This window comes from Plectropomus leopardus, chromosome 13 (genome assembly GCF_008729295.1).
Source record: "Plectropomus leopardus isolate mb chromosome 13, YSFRI_Pleo_2.0, whole genome shotgun sequence".
Classification (NCBI taxonomy): domain Eukaryota; kingdom Metazoa; phylum Chordata; class Actinopteri; order Perciformes; family Serranidae; genus Plectropomus; species Plectropomus leopardus.
Window position 1 is genome coordinate 32689973 of NC_056475.1, and position 18843 is coordinate 32708815.

An 18843-nucleotide genomic window follows, 5' to 3' on the forward strand; every position below is an offset into this window, starting at 1 on the left:
ATGGCCCAACGGCACCCCTCCTCTCCCCTCTCCTCTTAGTTCAGCTCCACGGAGGCAGTTGAATTCAATGTAAATGTCCCTGTCAAACTGGTCCATTTTACAGCCATACCTTTCACCAAATAGTCAAAATATGACATCGGGGAGAGAGGAGGTCGTAACGAACGCAGCCATATCATTTTTGTCTGGAAAAATATCTGCTACATATCCCAAATCACTGTGTAAAGAAAAATTACAAAAGAAAAAAGGCAGCCAATTTCCAGAAATTTCTCATCTCAATTTGTATTGAAGTAACTGGGGAATTTTTGGGCTCTCCCTTCCTTTTGAGGTCCCATGAGCCAGCTGTGTTGTGTTGTCAGCTTTCAAACCCAATTCAGTCCAACCATCACAAGTTTTCCTACGTTGTGTGAACAAATTGTGTACATTGCTAGCTGTGGCAGTTTGTTCAGAAAATTTTTAGGTTATTTTTCAGCTCCTCCACACTCTACCGACAGAGTGGCTTTGATCTTTGACAAGTTGTGTCCAAATTCAGGGTCTGCATCCTTCGGAGGACACAGCCTACACGGTCTACGGAGGCGACTTCTTTGGAGGATTTGCTGATTGGGTCACTAGATGTTCCCGCCTTTACCCCTACCTCACAAAGAAGTTCTGCTGTCAAGGCTCGCGTGCGCAGGAGAGAGAGAGAAGAGAACAGGCAAAAGACGTTGTCAAACAAAGGAAAGAAAGAAATGATGGAGCGGGAACTCATCGTTTTATTTTTTTAATCTATGTTTTAACGCTAATCTTATAAACTATTGTGATGCCGTATTAGGGTTTTTATGTTTATTTATTAAATAAAGTGGTGAGATGTCAGGCTATAATATTCAAATGTACATTGATGTCCAATATTGTTTAGTTAATGTGCAGTACATTAATTTCTACAATGTATTTTGCTGCATTTTTGTTTCACTTTATTTCTATTAATATATTCCAAATTAATAAAGTGACTGATAACCTGATACTGATCATAAGAAAACCGGTTACTTTGATCAAGTGATCAACTAACTCTCTTTCTCTGTATTTATATAGTTATTCATTTAATAGACTGATGAGTGGATAGACAGAATAAGCATGATCTATCTTAGCTATAAAATTAACTAAAAGGTCTTATTAACTCAAATTAAATAGCTTTTGTTTAAATAACTTTTTTTATCCCCTGTTCTCCTCCTTTCCCAATCCAGACCAGACCCCTGTACTGCAGGATCAACTTGGCCGTTCCTGTGTTGGACAGGTTTTTTGGGCAGGGTGACAGCAGGCAGGACTTCAGGCTGAGCAGAGAGTCTCTGGCAGTCCTGCTGGACCTTCTCCACCAGGAGCGGAGACATGGATGGGGTGCCACAATAGACACCTTGGTGTTCCTCTTGTGGCTGGCAAGTGGGGCGTCATACAGGGTGGTCTCCAGGGTGTTTGGGATGCCTCGCTCCACTGTCCACCGCATCGTCCATCGAGTTAATGAGGAGGTGGTGGCAGTTCGCCACAAAGTCATCTGCCTCCTGAGGACTGCAGAAGACCTGGCGACAGTAACTCATGGATTTGCAGGGCTGGCAAGACACAGAGCTTTTGTAAAAGCTGCTGGAGCAGTCGACAGCTGCAATGTCAGGATCAAGCCACCAAGCGGCCCTGATGGTCACTGTTACAAGAACAGGAAGCTGTTATTATCCTGCAGGCAGTTTGTGACTATCAGGGCCACTTCATTGACACGTACGTGGGCTGGCCGGGGTCGGTGTATGGTTCCAGAGTACTCCGGCACAGCCCACTATACAGGCGGGCCATCTACCCTCCTCCAGGGCAGTTCATCCTCGCAGACGGCGGGTAACCGTGCCTCCAACACCCACTTCCCCTCATCACTCCCTAAAAGTGGCCGGTACAAGGTGAGGGAGCCCAGTGCGCCAACTGCCATCATTCCAGGGCACGCGCTATCATTGAGCGCATTGAAGACCAGGTTTCGCTCCATCTTCTTGCTGGCGCTGGAGGTGCACCACACCTTTGTACCTCAGGTATGTCATCACTCAACAGGATTTCATTTTAATAGTGAAGCAGAGTAAATCAAAATTTATGATTTTTTTTTTTCCATTTCAGGTCATAACAGCATGTGCCGTCCTGCACAACATCTTCCTGGGGGCAGGAGACATCATGGCCCCACAGGATGAGCTGCAGGACGACATGCAGGATGAGGATGAGGGGGAGAACGGGTTGGAGGCCATCAGTGGTGCTCCGTGGCGGGACCAGCTGTCTGCAGAGATGTCTGCCCTAGAGGAGGCTCACCCTGACCACGACTATCTTTAGTCGGCAAGTAAAATAATTTGAAAGCTGTTATTCCCATTTAAAGTGTTTTGTAGAGTATTTTGTTTGTTGAAATAATTTGTGGTGGGATGTCTTTTGTCTTAATAAGGGAGTGGAGTAGTACTTTGTTTGCACTTTGTTTAATTCTCACCTCTATCTTAAAAAATTATTAGTGAAATGGCAGCCGTCGAATGAGTCAGCCCTGCAAATCCAGTTGATGGACGATGTGGTGGACAGTGGAGAAAAGCATCCCCAAACACACTCTGGAGACCACCCCAGATGATGTCCCAAGGACAGACAGAAGACACCAGGGTCTTCATTGTGGCATCCCATCCAGTCCAGCAGCACTGCCAAGGACTCCTGCTCAGCCTATAACTGTAAATAGTTTTATATTTTGATAAGTGTTTGATAATTTTTTTTGTTAAGCAGAAAATTGTACATAATTTGATGACTTAATCTGTAAATAGTAATTTCTGTTGTACTTTTGTAGTTGTAAATTTTAAGACTGCTCCCTTGTAAATAGTTACAAATGTTTCGATTTTTGTAAATAAAAGAAAAAATTCAATCCCTTGTTACCCTGAAAAGTCACACTTGATGCCATTTGCAAACCATAAATGGTTAAGTTGTAAATACTAAATGGAATAGACAACGTGTTACAAAGTAACAATATTTTAACAAATACAACATAAAATTTTAAATGTGACACTGAACTGTACAAAATAATTTCAATCAAAAATATAAACAATATAAAATAGAACTCGAATAATATTAACAAAAAACAGTAAAAAGAAAAAAAAGAAAAAATCACCGCCTGTCCACCATTCTCTCGAGCAGAGAGAAGAGCCTATCCATTCTCTGTCTGCTCTCCTGTGCTCTCCTGTGCTCTCCTCTGCCTCCCTCTGCAGCCTCATATCCTCCTCAATCAAATTAAGGAGCTTGTCCTCTCTCCCTCTTTCTCTTTCTTGATGGCCGTGGCTGGCTCTCCTCCTCCTCCTCATCGTCCTCATCCTCCTGATCAGCCCCACGGCACTTGGCCCTGGTGTGTCCCCTGGTGTGTCCCCAGTGTGTCCCCTGGTGTGTCCCCACGGCACTTGGCCCTGGTGTGTCCCCTTGTGTGTCCCCAGTGTCCTCATGACAGAGGGGGGGGGACACAGAAGGCACAAACTAGGCACAAACTAGGGCACAAACTAGGGCCAAGTTGCAGCAGTGGGCTTCCAGCTGACCCCCTCACCTGTCCCTGGATCTTTGCAATCCTATGGCAAAGGAAATCAATCATGTCAGCAGCATTTTCAGAAGGTCATTTTTATTTAAAAAGGCCATTATCACAAACCACAGTTTGCCTCGGAGGGCTTTACAGCATAACAGAGTATTTATTAAATTGAATGTGTAAAACAAATAATTTAGTTTTGAAATCATCATCCAAACCTGTACATACTTAGCATTTTTTTTCAGATTGTCCCATTTTATAGTATTTATTAAACTGAATGCGTAAAACAAATAATTTAGTTTTGAAATCATCATCCAAACCTGTACATACTTAGCATTTTTTTTTCAGATTGTCCCATTTTTTTTGCCTGTTGGGGCTCGACCTTCCCCCCAGGCCCATTTTTTCCAGGATTGTTCTAAACACAGAGAGAAGAAAGAGAAAAGGCAAACACGTGATCACATCAGGACAGGACATCAGGACAGGTACAAAATCTCTCAATTAAACATTTACATAATGCCATTTGTTCTTTAGATTATCATTTTACTTTGGGCTTTGTACAGGATTTGGGTTAATTTAAGTAACTTTAACATTCAATATTTATATAATACAAAAGGGCTATTTATTATTGCCTTACCTCCAGCCAACAGTGGCGGTGTTTTTGGCCCTGATGAACAGATGGCCATTCTCGCTACGCAGCTTTATAAAAGTTTCAGTTTGCTTCTTGCTCCCTAAAGCAAGATGAAATGTAAAGCATGACAAACATAAATGTTCTTATGTCGCAAAAATAATATTATTTTTCTTATTATTATTAATATAATTTTAATTATATTGTATTAATCTAATATTCAATCCAAACAGTTAACTAGACTCTACAGTTGCACAGTTTAAATACAGCAGGACTCAAAACTTTAATCTTGGTCTATTTATATACCTCGTGTTATGAAGCATAAATAACATCTCCACAGTCACAAGAACATATAAGTCAACCTCTGGACATCTGACATTTGAAACGGGCAGCAGAGCATCGCTCAGCGGGCTGAGCTCTCCTCTGCTACTGGCAGCACAGCGGGGCTACAGCACTGAGCTGGCTCTAAATAACTAGTATACTAGGTGGCCACATGTTAGCATTACTAATGTCGCAAAGTATAACAGAAATTATGAGGTTTTAAGGTCCCTCTAAGTTTAACATATCTGGTGTTTAATTTTCAAATGAGTAAAAACCCAGTACTTACATTTAAAGTGGACCTTTTCATTACCAACCGGCATCTTCAATTGGCCACAAGGGCCAATGATGGCAATATAAAGGGTCAGTTAACCATTAATTACTAGTGGACAAGTGGATCCATGGATGTATTATAAGGAAGTCTGGATACAGCCGTGGGGGCGGGGCCTCATTCATTCAGCAGTAGTGTACAGCAGTAACAGTAACTTTTAGGCAAGTCCAATCACATGGTATGCATCAGTTCGGAGACTGTACTGGGAGAGGATGAGATGAACACAAATGACACAGTTTTTACAGAAGGAACAAGTTTTGCTCTCTAGCTCCACATCCTGCTGTTCCATGGAAGGCTCCTCCTCCCTTCCTTGTGGGATCTCGCTGGCTGTCCTGACAGTGTAACCCTCAAGAGGGGACTTCTTTAGTCTGTCCCACTGGGATGCAAGGCTGCACAGTTTAGTGCACAGCGTGCCAACTGTAGCTGCACTGTCAAACCTTAGCAGGCATTTGCTTATTTCTGTTGTGTTTGTAACTACATAAAGTTAGAGACAGTCACAGAGCTTCAGTTCACATGCCTGTTTACTGCAGGATGGCTGATTACAGAGAGAACACACATGTATCACTGCACGAACATAAACACCTATCAGATGCGGTGTAGAGCATGAGGGGAAATACTATATCACTCCGCAGAGAGGGTAAGTACATATACTACACTAGAAATGTCCTCTTTTTCCATAGCTTTAATGGATTTCTTGAAGGTTTGGACAAACCGTTCAGCTAGCCCATTTGTTGCTGATGGTGAGGCGCTGACTTTAAATGCTTGATATCATTATTCTTCATGAATTGATTGAACTCCTCTGATGTAAACTGTGGCCCATTGTCACTCACAATTTGTTCAGGCAGGCCATTTCTAGCAAAAATGATCCTAAGAGCACTTACAGTCTTTTCTGATGTGGCTGACCTCATTCATATCACTTCTGGCCACTTGGAATGAGTTTCAACAGAGATCAGGAATATGGAGTTCATTAATGGCCCAGCAAAATCAATGTGCACCCTTTGCCATGGTGGTGAGGCCAAGGGTGAAGGGGAGCCTGAAGTGGTGCATTTTGAACTTTATGGCATCCTGAGCAGCCTTTGGTGAGATCCTCGATTTGCTTGTCTATACCCGGCCACCAAACATAGCTCCAAACTAGACTTTTCATCTTTACTGTGCCAAGGTGTCCTTCATGGAGAGTTACTAACACCCTGGCTCGGAGTTTGGATGGAATCACAACACGTGAGCCACACAGCAGAGTCCCCTGACACACAGAGAGCTGGTGTCGTCTAGCTGAAAACTCTGGGAACTTGGGGTCACTGTGAGCTGGCCATCCTTGTGTTGTGATTTCATACACGTTTGACAATGTAGAGTCATTTCTAGTCTGTCTCTGTATTTCAGCATTTGTCACAGGTAGCTGATCCACCACTGCTGTATGAAAAGCCTCTGCCGGGTTTGAGAGGATGACTTTTCTCCTACTGTTGTTGACAGAGGCAGACGTGACAAACCGTCTGTGTTGCTGTGTTGTTTGGTCGCTTTAAATTCAATATGTGTGGAGTCCCAAGAAAAGTCCCCAACATTGTAAGCGGATCACTGTCATCACTGGGATTCCCCTCTGGGGGTTAAAAATTAACAAGAGGGGCTGATGAGCTGTCACGAGAGAGAACCTTTGTCCATAAAAGTCATGGTGAAACTTTTGAATACCCCAAACCAGACCGAGGGCCTTTCTGTCGATCTGCACGTAATCACGTTCTGCGCTTGTCAGTGATCTTGAAGCGAATGCAATGGAACGTTCAGATTCATCTTTCATTATTTGAGACAAGACACAGCTAATTCCCGAAGGACTAGCATCACAGCCCAGTCTGATAGGATGTGTTGGATCATAATGGCTGAGCAGTTCATCTGATCTTCATCTTCTTTATGTTTGTCACCGAACAGAACAGAATCGGTGACAAAGGGCAGCCCTGGTGGAATCCAACCCTCACCAGAAACGAGTCTGGCTTACTGCTGGCAATGCGGACCAACCTCCTGCACTGGTCGTACAGTATCAGGGGGTCTGATACCCCATATTCCCGGAGTACCCCCCACAGGACTCCACGAGGGACATGGTCAAATTCCTTCTCCAAGTCCACCAAGCACATGCGGCAAACCTCCTTGCACCCTCAAGGATCCTGCCAAGGGTCCAGAGCTGGTCCACAGTTCCACGACCAGGACGAAAAATGCATTGCTCCTCCTGAATCTGAGGTTCTACTGTCCAATGGACCCTCCTCTCCAGTACATCTGAATAGACCATACTAGGGAGACTGAAGAGTGTGATCCCCCAGTAGTTGGAGCAAACCCTCCGGTCCCCCTTCTTAAAAAGAGAGACCACCATCCCCGGTCTGCCAGTCCAGAGGCACTCCCCCGATGCCCACACAATGTTGCAGAGTTGTGTCAACCATGACAGCCCCACAACATCCACCTCTGGGTGGATCTCATCCATCCTCGGGGCCCTGCCAACGAGGAGCTTTTTGACCACCTCGGCAACCTCAGCCCGAGAGCCAGAAGAGCCCACCCCCGAGTCCCCAGGCCCTGCTTCCTCATGGGAAGGCGTGTCAGTGGATTGAGGAGGTCTTCGAGGTATTCCTTCCACCGGTCCACAACGTCCCGAGTCGAGGTCAGCAGTGTACCGTCCCCACCATACACAGTGTTGACTGAGTACCGCTTTCCCCTCCTGAGATGCTGGATGGTGGTCCAGAACCTCTTTAAAGCCATCCGGAAGTCGTTCTCCATGGCCTCACCAAACTCCTCCCACGCCCGGGATTTCGCTTCAGTGACCGCCGTAGCTGCGCTCGGCCTGCTGCTACCTGTCTGCTGCCTCGGGAGTCCCACAGGCCAAGAGGCCAGGAGGCACAAAACATGGCCCACTCGGACTTAATGTCCCCTGCCTCCCCTGCCTGGTCCACTTGTCCACCAATAATTAATGGTTAACTGACCCTTTATATTATCATCATTGGCCCTTGTGGCCCCTCAGGTGGAGAGGGTCCTTAACTGGCCCTTGTGGCCACTTAAAAATGCCAGTAAGTAATTTATTGTCATTAATTGGCCCTTGTGACCTTGTGTGCAAGTGTGGCCACCCCCTCCTCCTCACATACATTAGTGACCCCTCAGCGGCAGGCACCCTTCGAAATTTCTGCTGAAATTTTCTATTTTTTTATTAGGGTGCAATGAACCTATTACTATTCTGCGCAACACATACCCCGAAGTGCATACATGCACAAGTACACACTGAATGCGTTACGTAGCCCCAGCCGTCGCTATCTGTTATTTGTCATACTTATTAGTGTGGATGCTTCAGCAGCCAAACTATTGGTCTTCTTTATTAATGTGGATGCTTTAGCAGCCACACTATTGTTCCTCTTTTCTTTATTAGGGTGCCTGCACTGCATACTATTCTGCATCACATACCCCGAAGTATGTACTACTACACACTAAACGCGTATACTAGTACTCCCAGACTGTCCCACTGCAGCTGCCGCTATATGTTATTCATCATACTTCTTTTTATCAGTGCTTATGCATCCACACTATTGTTATCCAAATCTTTATAAGTGTGGATGCTTCAGCAGCCACACTATTGTTCTTCTTTTCTTTTTCAGTGTGGATGCTTGTGCCTCCACACTATTGTTATCCAAATCTTTATTAGTGTGGATGCTTCAGCAGCCACACGATTGTTCTTCAAATCTTTATTAGTGTGGATGCTTATGCATCCACACTAATAAAGGACTAAAGGAACCTAGTACTATTTGTCGCAACACATACCCCGAAGTGCCTAGACTGCGAAGCAGCTATTAGCATCCACACGCATGTTCCGCAGGAAATGCATTTTCTAGTTAGGGTGCCTGCACTGTGTAGCAGTTCAAGGAACCCCCCCGCAGGGGCCACTTGTGCTGCAGTAATCAGCCGTTGCTATCTGTTATTCGTCATACTTATTTTTATTGTTTTTATGAGTGTGGATGCTTCAGCAGCCATGGGGAATGGGGAATTTTTTCAAATTCTCTTTAACCCACTCCACTTTCAAAGTCTACTGCTTCCGCATACTTTCAGCTAGAGACTCCGAGATTGTGTGTAGATAAAGTGAAAAATGCCTGAGAAAATCCAGTTTGGCCCCTGAGGTGGAGGGGGCCCTTAATTGTCCCTTGCAGCCAATTTTTTGTCGTACATGTCGTAATATGTCGTAAATTACAAATGAAATACAATGATGGCAAAAAGGAAAGAGAAAGAGAGAGGGGAGGAGAGAGGCACAGCAATAATGGAAACAGATGCATGTCATATGACAATACCAATAGGTGTGAAATTCTTAATTGCACTCTATGATGACGGTGAGGGTGATGATAAGAGTCTCATGCGTATATTGATAGGGAGGTGTCCAAAGGCAAGATCACAGCATCGGCGCAACCAGGACCAGACCACGATCAGGGCAAGCGGGGGGTACAGTATCAGTACAGCCACAGCACAAGCACAACCAAAGGCTGTAGAGAAACACATGTCTGCATTAACTGCTGCCAGGTCATTAATGACGTCATCATGTGATTATATGACAGCTTCTGAAAGAGTTCTGCACTGATGACAGCAAGACCACTGATTTCTATGTCTCATTGATAAACGTAGGTATGTTTTAATGACCTGAAGTCATTAAAAAAACAAAAACAAAAACATGCTCTGCAGAAGCAACAGACTGTATAGGCCCAAATAATTATAATACTATTAACCAAAAATGGAGCGGGCCCTGCAGCTGCTGTGTTCACTGTTCACGACTGATGATGATATTGAGCTGTTTTGGTGCGCCCTCCAGTACTGGTGCTATATGCACAGAGCGTTATGGTGCGTGCGTAATTGCGTGCCCCAGTAGCGGAGACTTTTGATATAGTTGATGTCACATCTACACCCGCACATAATCTGCACTCTGTATTCATACTGTACTGTGTACTGCTTAGAGTCGCAGAATGCTGTTCATTATTTGCATCTGCAGGCTTTTTATTTATTTTCTGATCGTAAATTCTTTATTTAATAACCCAGAATGTGGTCATGGTGTCTTTTGAACACTGCAAATTATTTATAGGGCTAAACCCCGATGATCAGGTCAGCCTCCCATGTGACTGAATATAAATGAGAATAAAAAGTGCTTTATGCTGACAGACTGACTCTCTCGGACTTTAACTGTCTCCATCATAAAAATAGATGGAGCAAATCGATCATGAAAAAATAAGACAGTTGACAACTGTTTTTGGCCCTTTTGTTGTTCTGTTTATTGGATAGTGAATCAGGAGATAAATGAAATATCAAACTCCAGAGTGATAAATTTGAGTGTAATCTTTGATCTGTCTTCACTCCGGTGTGAAACTGTCAATCAATAACTGATGGGGGCGTGTCGGCCGATAAAAGACTTCCACGAGGACTGCCTTGGAGTCGCTACTCTCATCACTCCTCAGAGGTCCCTCCCCAATTCTCAATCCTTGGCACAAATAAGCGCTTTGGTACGTCCTTCAAGATGGCACATCAACACCGACTTCCAGTCCAAGCGAGGATCGAGGAGCAAGGAAATTAAAAATAAGAGACTTGGGATCCAGCATGCAACAGTGTAGAACAGCACACTAGCAACCGCTGACAGATAAAATAGCTGCAGGAGTTTCTGACCAGTCCAGCTTGTTGTTAAGCTGCAGGCCAAGGTATTTGTATGAATTAACTATCTCTACATTGTTCCCTTCAGTGGAGATGGGACTGTGGGGCAGACTGACGAAAGTCGATCACCTGACCAAGGAGGTTCCTTAAACCGTGTTATCAGAGAACTTCTGTAAATGGCACATGTTGCTGTTGTACTGAAAGTCAGAGGTGTATTGTATAATGTGCACAGGAGAGAGCACCGTCCCCTGTGGAGTACCTGTGTTACTAACCACAGTCTCAGGTAAACAGTTCTCTAACCTGATGTGCTGTGGTCTGTCAGTGAGATAGTCTTTGGTCCAGGACACCTGTCCAGCTTCTCACACAGCATGGAGGGCCTGATGGTATTAAATGCACTGGAGAAATAAAAAAAGTGATTCTCACTGTGCAGCCCCCTGTGTCAAGATGGAGTAGGCCCAGTGCAGTAGGCAAATGACGGCATCCTCAATGCCCACCTTCTCCCGGTAGGCAAACTACAGCGGGTCCTGTGCATGCTGTACCTGGGATCTGAGTATGTGGAGGATCAGCCGCACAAAGGTCTTCATCACATCTGATGTCAGAGCGACTGACCTTAAGTCTCTGAGCCCACTTGGGTTCCCATTCTTGATCTTTGCTACCGGAATGAGGTGGGATGTTTTCCGTAGTGTTGGTACCTTCCAATGTCTCAAGCTAAGGATGAAGATGTGCTGCAGGGGCTCCCCAAGCTCAGCTGCTGCACAGACATTCAGCAGCCTTGGACACACTCTGTCTGGGCCAGCTGCCTTCCTGGGCTTCTGTCTCTTCAGCTCTCTCCTGACCTGATCAGCAGTGATGTAGGGAGGGGGTTGATAGGAGGCTTCTACACTGGTGGTGGTCGCAGCTGCATCAGCCAGGTCAGAGGAGCCCTGAAGAAGCGGCTTTGACAGACTAAGTGGGTGATGGTGTACTCCAATGCCGGTTGTTGTCACAGATGCAGCAGTTACAGTGGCAGCAGCAGTGGTAGTGAGCGTCGCAGTGGCAACAGCAGTGGTGGTCATCCTGGTAGTGGTAATTGTAGCAGCAGCGGTAGAAGTGGTGGTCATTGCAGCAACAGCGGGGGCTGTTGTTGCAGCATAAGTGGTGGTGGTCATCGCAGCAGTTACCACCGCCACAGCAGCAGCTACCACCGCCACAGCAGCAGCAGTGGTGGTCATCATAGTAACAGCAGGGGTAGTTGTTGCAGTATAAGCAGCGGTGGCAGTCGTTGCAGCAGCAGCGGGGGTGGTTGTTGCAGCAGCAGCAGCAGCGTGGTGGTTGCAGCAGCGGTAGTCAGAGCAGCGGTAACGGTGATGGTCAGCACAACAGCAATGGTGGCACTGAGGAGAATCACTTTCTAGAATGTCTCCAGCTTAAATCTTGTATTCAGAAAAACAATTTTAAATTATTGAACTTGAATCTTAGGCAGGGAGTGGACTAAATTAACATTAATAAATAAAAAAAGTTCAACAAGATAATGTCATATCTTCTTTGACTTCATATCCATGATTTTTGTAAAAAGTGTCCTGGAACCTAAAGTTAGAAAGAAGAAACCAAAGAGGAGACACTGAGGCTAAATACACAACTGAAAAACTATAATACCTTCTGTAGGTTATCATTCAGCTGATCAGCCTCTTTGGTAACTTTGGCATTCTCAACATGAATCAGCTCAGTATTAACAAGGTACCACCCACATTAAATCTGTTTGACAGCTTGGGCCCACAACTGAACCAGGACCAAACCCCTCTGCCTGAACACATTCTAATCACAGGTTTCAGTAACTCTGAGTCAAAGGAAGTGGGCACACTGGGAAAACCCTGCTAATGACACTCTTTAGGGCTCTATTACACGCAGCTTGACACTGACTCATACAATCTCCCAGCTGTCCCTTCAGGCAAAGACTGGATTTGATTACGCCTGAACCTGACATGAAACCCTGTTGTTGCACAATACCTGGCGGATGATTTAAATGTCAAAATATTTGTCAATGGGGGCCAGATTAGACTGTGAAAATACCTGCCAGCTGCTTTTTACATTATATATATTTTTTCTTTAAATCCCATAGAAATGAGACAACTGTTTCATCTTTCAGTGAAAACATAGTCGATTTTCAACGCTCCTGAAAGCTGCGGCCCTTGCTGTCGACTTCATGCTTCTTTGTTGTGGCCATGTTTGCTGCCTTGCAGGAAATATTTGTTGTTAGTTTATTAACAGGTTGCCTATTTATCATCTGTTTATGAAAACACATTAGTTCCACCTGCATAGCTCCTTTTTGCTAAATGTCAAGAAACTATATAAAATCTTCCTAATGTGAGGTAAACAGAGAAATATGCAAAGTAAATTTGCTTGAATAACCAAATGTGATGGGCCACATAAGGTATATTTTGAAAGACAAACTAGGGACAATTTAAATTGTTCTGCAGGCCATGATTGGTCCATAGGCTGGACTTTGGACATGCCTATCTTATCCCAAAAGTCTTCTCAGCATGCACACGGTGCAAATTACCTTGCATTTTGCTCTTACTGATCGTCAAGTAAAAAATCCTTATGAAAAGATGTAAAATTTGTCAAACCCTCATTTTGGTAATATAAGAAATGCCAAATTATTTTAAACTAACTATGAAACATTTTAAAAGGTTTACAGCATCAAATTTTTACATCACATTGATGGTTTAAAATCTGAAAAAACTTAAGAGTGGTTTAAATGCCAGGCAACTGTAGGAGGAAGGGGATTTTCACAGACTGGTCACCATATTGAAGAGGTGTTTTCCTCCTTTTCTCAAAAATACAAAGACAAAGAGAGAGATCTGTGTTTTGAGTAATTCCAGTTTATGATCTCTGTTATGTTATACATACCTCCCTCTGCTTCTCTGTTCCCCAGTGTGTGTGTGTGTGTGTGTGTGTGTGTGTGTGTGTGTGTTCTACTGTTTCATACAAAGCCTGATTGATGTGTGTACAGCAAAATGTCATTATCTGGATCAATAAATGACAGTTATTTTTCTGTAGCATTACAAATGTGTTTTCGTACAGGAACTTGCAAGAACATAACCAGACTTATGTAACATTCAGCACTGACTGCCTTTACATAACTATGGTAACATATGATATGCAGAGTGGAATGTGGTGTAGCAGATGGATGTTGTACTTATTCTTTCTCTAAAGTTTTCACAGTACACTGAAAAATGTCAAGAAACCCTTGAAATAATATTAAGTGCATACTGTATGTCCATACACTACTTAACTGACTCATGTACAGTGTAAATCTTGATGAAGACTGTCACGTGCAAGAAAAGGTTGTTTAGGAGATTCTTTAGTGTTTTAACAGCCAGATTAGGATGTGTCTAAGACTCTTCTACATGTTCTTTTTGTAGTGAGTTTGCCAATCCCCAGTTGACAAATCAATATCAATGATCAGAGCGCCACATTACATTGTATTCTAAAACAACCCACACATCACACATTTGTCCAGATACAAGTATTTCCCATAATAAGACAGATTCATTCAGCTATCAAACATGGACAGAGGATATCAAATAACACACAAAATAAAATACTGAATTATGGTGCACACACGATAAAAACACAGTAATGGTAAACATAATAATGGTAAAGGCCACCCCATATCATGACAACATACTGCTGTTTCCCTCATATGCTACAAACTTTGGGGAAAGTTATGAAATACAGATTTAATCTTAGTAGGTAGAGAAGCACTAATATTATTTTGTACTAAGTATTTTCATCTATCTTGTGATATCATTAATTAAAAGGGTTTTTTTATACCTTATTGAAACAAACAGTTTTCAAGTACCTCATGTCATGTGGTAAACTTTTGCAGATTTAGCCCAAAATACTGAAAGGATTTTGATCCAAAGGAGTTACGTCTCTTCATTTTGACTGAATTTTGACTTTGCCTGACTATGGTATCAGACTTATATGTCCCTCAAGGATTTCACAGGCTGTTTTTGTGATTGTTGCTGGCACACCTTTTTCTTATTTCTATTTTTTCAAATTGGGCTGCAAGTTGCAATATCTTTATGTGCCTTTTAATCAAAACAGTTTCTGTTTTTTAAAGTGATGGTGAAAAAAATCATGATATGATGCATTTTAAGAGCCAATAGTAGTGTAAGATAAAATAAAAAATATTGACAACAAATTTCACTGGTCCAAAGCTTTCTTTGTCATATAAGTCAGAGCCTGTCAGGAAGATTTAGAAACAGCGAAGAAACAGAGATTGATTTATGCTGGTCTGTCGTTGGCTCAAACATCTGTAAACAGTCTGGTGCCTGGCTGTCAAAGCATGTATACCTGAATCAGAATGTGCTAAACTTAAATTGACTCTTTTATTGTAACATCATCTGAAATAGGTATATGGCACTAAATCTAAAAATTAAAACCACACCACACTGAGGCCGCACTGAGGCCCTTACTTACAAATAAAATATGCTGGAAACAAAGAGAAGAATATCAAATCAATATCTGATCAGCAAATATCATCACTAGATATTTCAAAAAGTAAACCACAATTTGGGATTGAGAAACTTCAGACAACTTCTCTCCACCTTCAGGGTTATAGTCCTCTCATTATGCTCAGTCCTTGTAACATGGTGAGCTGTCTGTGTACCTACGTGTGGAAATGCATGTACAGCATCACAAATGGCATTTATACACTTTGATAACCTGTGGAACCTGTAGGCCGATCCTTGTGACAAACCCATGTGACTAACGAAGACTAAGTGACTAAATCAAATCAGAACCAAACAGTAAGTGACTCCTTGAATGACGCACATTTTGAGCTGTGTCCAACACAAACTTGTAGTTTAAACGGCAACAAGCTTTCTGCATACTGTGGTGTCTTTGGTTCACAGTGATGCAAAAAATACTTCCTGAAGGCACAGATAGTTCCTCAACTTCTGTAGAGTGGTTTGTGTGGTAATGTCGAATGTCAACAGTGTGAAGTTAGGTCACACTATGACACATGAAGCTCTTTCATGATGCTCCATTTACAAATACAGTACATTTCCTCTTTTCTCAAGGCTAAGTGTAAAATAGTGGGGCAGATATCAGTGTATCATAATAATAGTTCATTTTGTGATGAAAGCACCAAATTTGGCAGATGTGTTGATAGATATTTTGGGAGCAAAATTAGATATTTGGCCATCACAAAATTTCTCAAAATGGCTGCCACCGGTTGGTTAAACTTTCCTATCCCAGTGGACCCACATGCAATAATGGACATAACCTAAATTCTAGTAACTCAGAACTAAATGAAATACTGCCTCACAATTCTATGGACTTTTACAGAGTAATTGGTCATATAACTATATCATAATTATACAATATTGTGCCATAAATCAGTGTGCTATTATTTTGCCAGAAGGTTGATGCTGAGCAAATGTGACACAGAGGATTATATATGTTATTGCTCAGTTATTTATGTGTTATTACGTTTGCACATTATTTTACATGTTTACATCCCCATTCAGTTTCAAGCATTTCGGTTTGAGGTATTAAAGGCAGGAGATCACCCGTGGGTATATAAGCTGTGTGCATGCACTGCATTATTCTTTTGGCAGTTAGCACCTAATACCAGTAACACCACTAAAGACCAGCGAACTCACTGATCGCTTTCCATTTACTCTCTTAGTGCGAGTAAATGTCAGATTGTTGTGCTGAGATTATTTTGCTTTGTTATATTGCTTGAGCAAATGACAGCACTTGGTACTTGGTCCATCAATCAGGGAGTTTGATATGCCACTTTGAAAGGACCATTTCTCATAGTGATGTTGTTTAAATGTCTATAGCCCTAGTGTTGGAAAATGCATGATAGCATTGCAGCAATGGCAGCTTTCCATGTACTTTCATTCATTTCTTTATCCCTCCATCAATACAATTTTTCATGTGTTTTCACCATTTTCTACCTAGAACCAGCAGAAAAGAGGGTTACCCTCACAGAATATAATGAAGTTATATATCATTGTACAGTTTAGACTATAATCTCAATCAGTCACATTTTTCATGGCACTGCCAATTTTCATGGCACTAGGGACAACAGAATTTGACCTTTGACCTCTAATGCTGCAACACAGCAAATTCTGAATGCCGTATGGTTTAGTTATAAGATGGAGACGCAAAAGCAGATCTCGATATACCCAACCGTGTTGGACAAGTATGGACTGGATGCGGTTTTGGATTTGCCTGTATGTGCATGCAGTATGAAATGTGAAGCATGTGCTTGACAAATGACCTTAGCCGAACTGATACGTGAGGACTTAAGGACTGTGAAGACTAGCCTCAAGAGAATGAGAAAATAGTGCAGAATGTCAAACTTGACAACAATAACAATGATGATGATGATAAAACTACTGCTAACAGACATGAACTAATATTTTACCAGAGTAAAAGAAGTAATGAAATTTAAATATAATATATAAAAACAAAAAAGTCACAGATTCAATTTTTTTTTGTCTTTCTTGCTCTTTTTATTATGAATTTCTTAGGTTAGGAGTTGTTTGTATTATTTTGTGTTTCTGCTGCTTAGAAATCTATTTACTACTGCCCTCAGTAACAGAATCCAACAAAAAAGGACATTCTATCAGAAATAAGCTGCACAAAGTTAAGTTTATTCTGATAAGAAATGCAGTATTTGTTGTTATTCATGCAACATAATATTTTAAAGCTCTTTTTGTGCTCTTTATGATGAAACTATCCATAGACAACGCAGATCAATATGGAGTTAGTTATAAGGGTGTTTACTGAGGCATTTGGAATTTGCCCTGTTGCAACATTTAATGTCAAAGGTCAAATGCTGTTGTCCCAGTGTCATGAAAATGAGACTGGTAGTCAGATTATAGTCTAAGCTTTTTGATGATAAATAACTTCATGATATTCTGTAAAGGTTACTCTCTTATATGTAAAATGACACCAAAACATAGTAATGTATAATTGTAATGATGGAGGAATAAAAAAGGCATGTACCAGAGCATTTCTGCTCCCTTGTTTCCTAGCTTTCTTGGATCCTGGCTGCAACCCTGGCTGTGCCTGATCGTGATGATATCTGTGCTGGCGCTGTGACCCTGCCTTTGGTTGTGCTCGTGCTGTGGCTGCACTGATACTGTACCCCCCGCTCGCCCTGATCACGGTCTTGGTCCTGGTTGTGCTGATGCCATTATCATGCCTTTGGACACCTCCTTATCAATATATACATGAGACTCTTATCAACACCCACAATATCATCATAGAGTACATTTGATAATTTCACTCCTATCATTATTGTAATATGACATGTGTCTGTTTTCACTATTGATGTGCCTCTCTCCCCCTCCCCACTCTCTCTTTCTCTTTCTTTTTTGCCACCATTGTATTTCATTTGTTATTTAGGACATCTATTGCACGTCTGTCCGTCCTGGAAGAGGGATCCCTCATCATCCTCTGCCGCTCTTCCTGAGGTTTGTTACTTTTTTTTTCTCCTTTTTTTCAGGAGTTTTTTCTTGGGTGATGTGAGGGTCGAAGGGCAGAGGGATGTTGTACACTGTAAAGTCCTCTGAGGCAAACCATGTTTTGTGATAATGGGCTCTATAAATAAAATTGACTTGACTTGACCATTGCTGCACCCTTTCAAAAATCACTATGAGTAATGGTCCAAAATTGGCACAAAAGCCAAATTTGGGGGTTTTGGCTGATAGACCGACTGTAGAATAGTTTATCATTGCCTTCCATTGTAATAAAACATAATTTTGTTTGAACTTGTATAAAATTTATATATGTGGTGTTGAAAAAAAGGTTAACAGTGGTTTGGGGGAGGCCAAAGTGCTCTATACCAGTAACTGCCATGGTCATCAGAATGCCAATCTGCAATAGCCCAATATCCAGATTTCTCCTAAACATAATAAGCTATATATGTACCAAATTTGATGCTTTGATCACAAAATTAACTAAACTAACCTATGCTGCCCCACTAGAACATTCCTCTGGGAGAAAAGACCTGAATTCACTCTACAAATGCAGAAGAGCAAACCAGCCCTTTCACCAAGACTCAGAGGAGCATTACATACATGGCAGCACCTAGAGTGTGTTCACCATCACACCAACTCAGCGCCACACCTTGCAGTTCCATGACTCAATCCAAACCATTTACTAATCATTACCTGTGATAAGAGATAAGAAGCACCCAAGTGCTGAGTCACAATACACCATAAGTGTAATGCAAATATCCTGTGCAACTATTAACCATGGACATACTGTATAAACTAAAGATATATGGTATATATAGATATATTATTACATTTGTTTTAGACTCAATCGCTCTTCCCCTTTTTTCTTTTTCTGACTCTTGAGCTGCTGTAATGTGTGAATTCCCGTAGTGTGTATCTA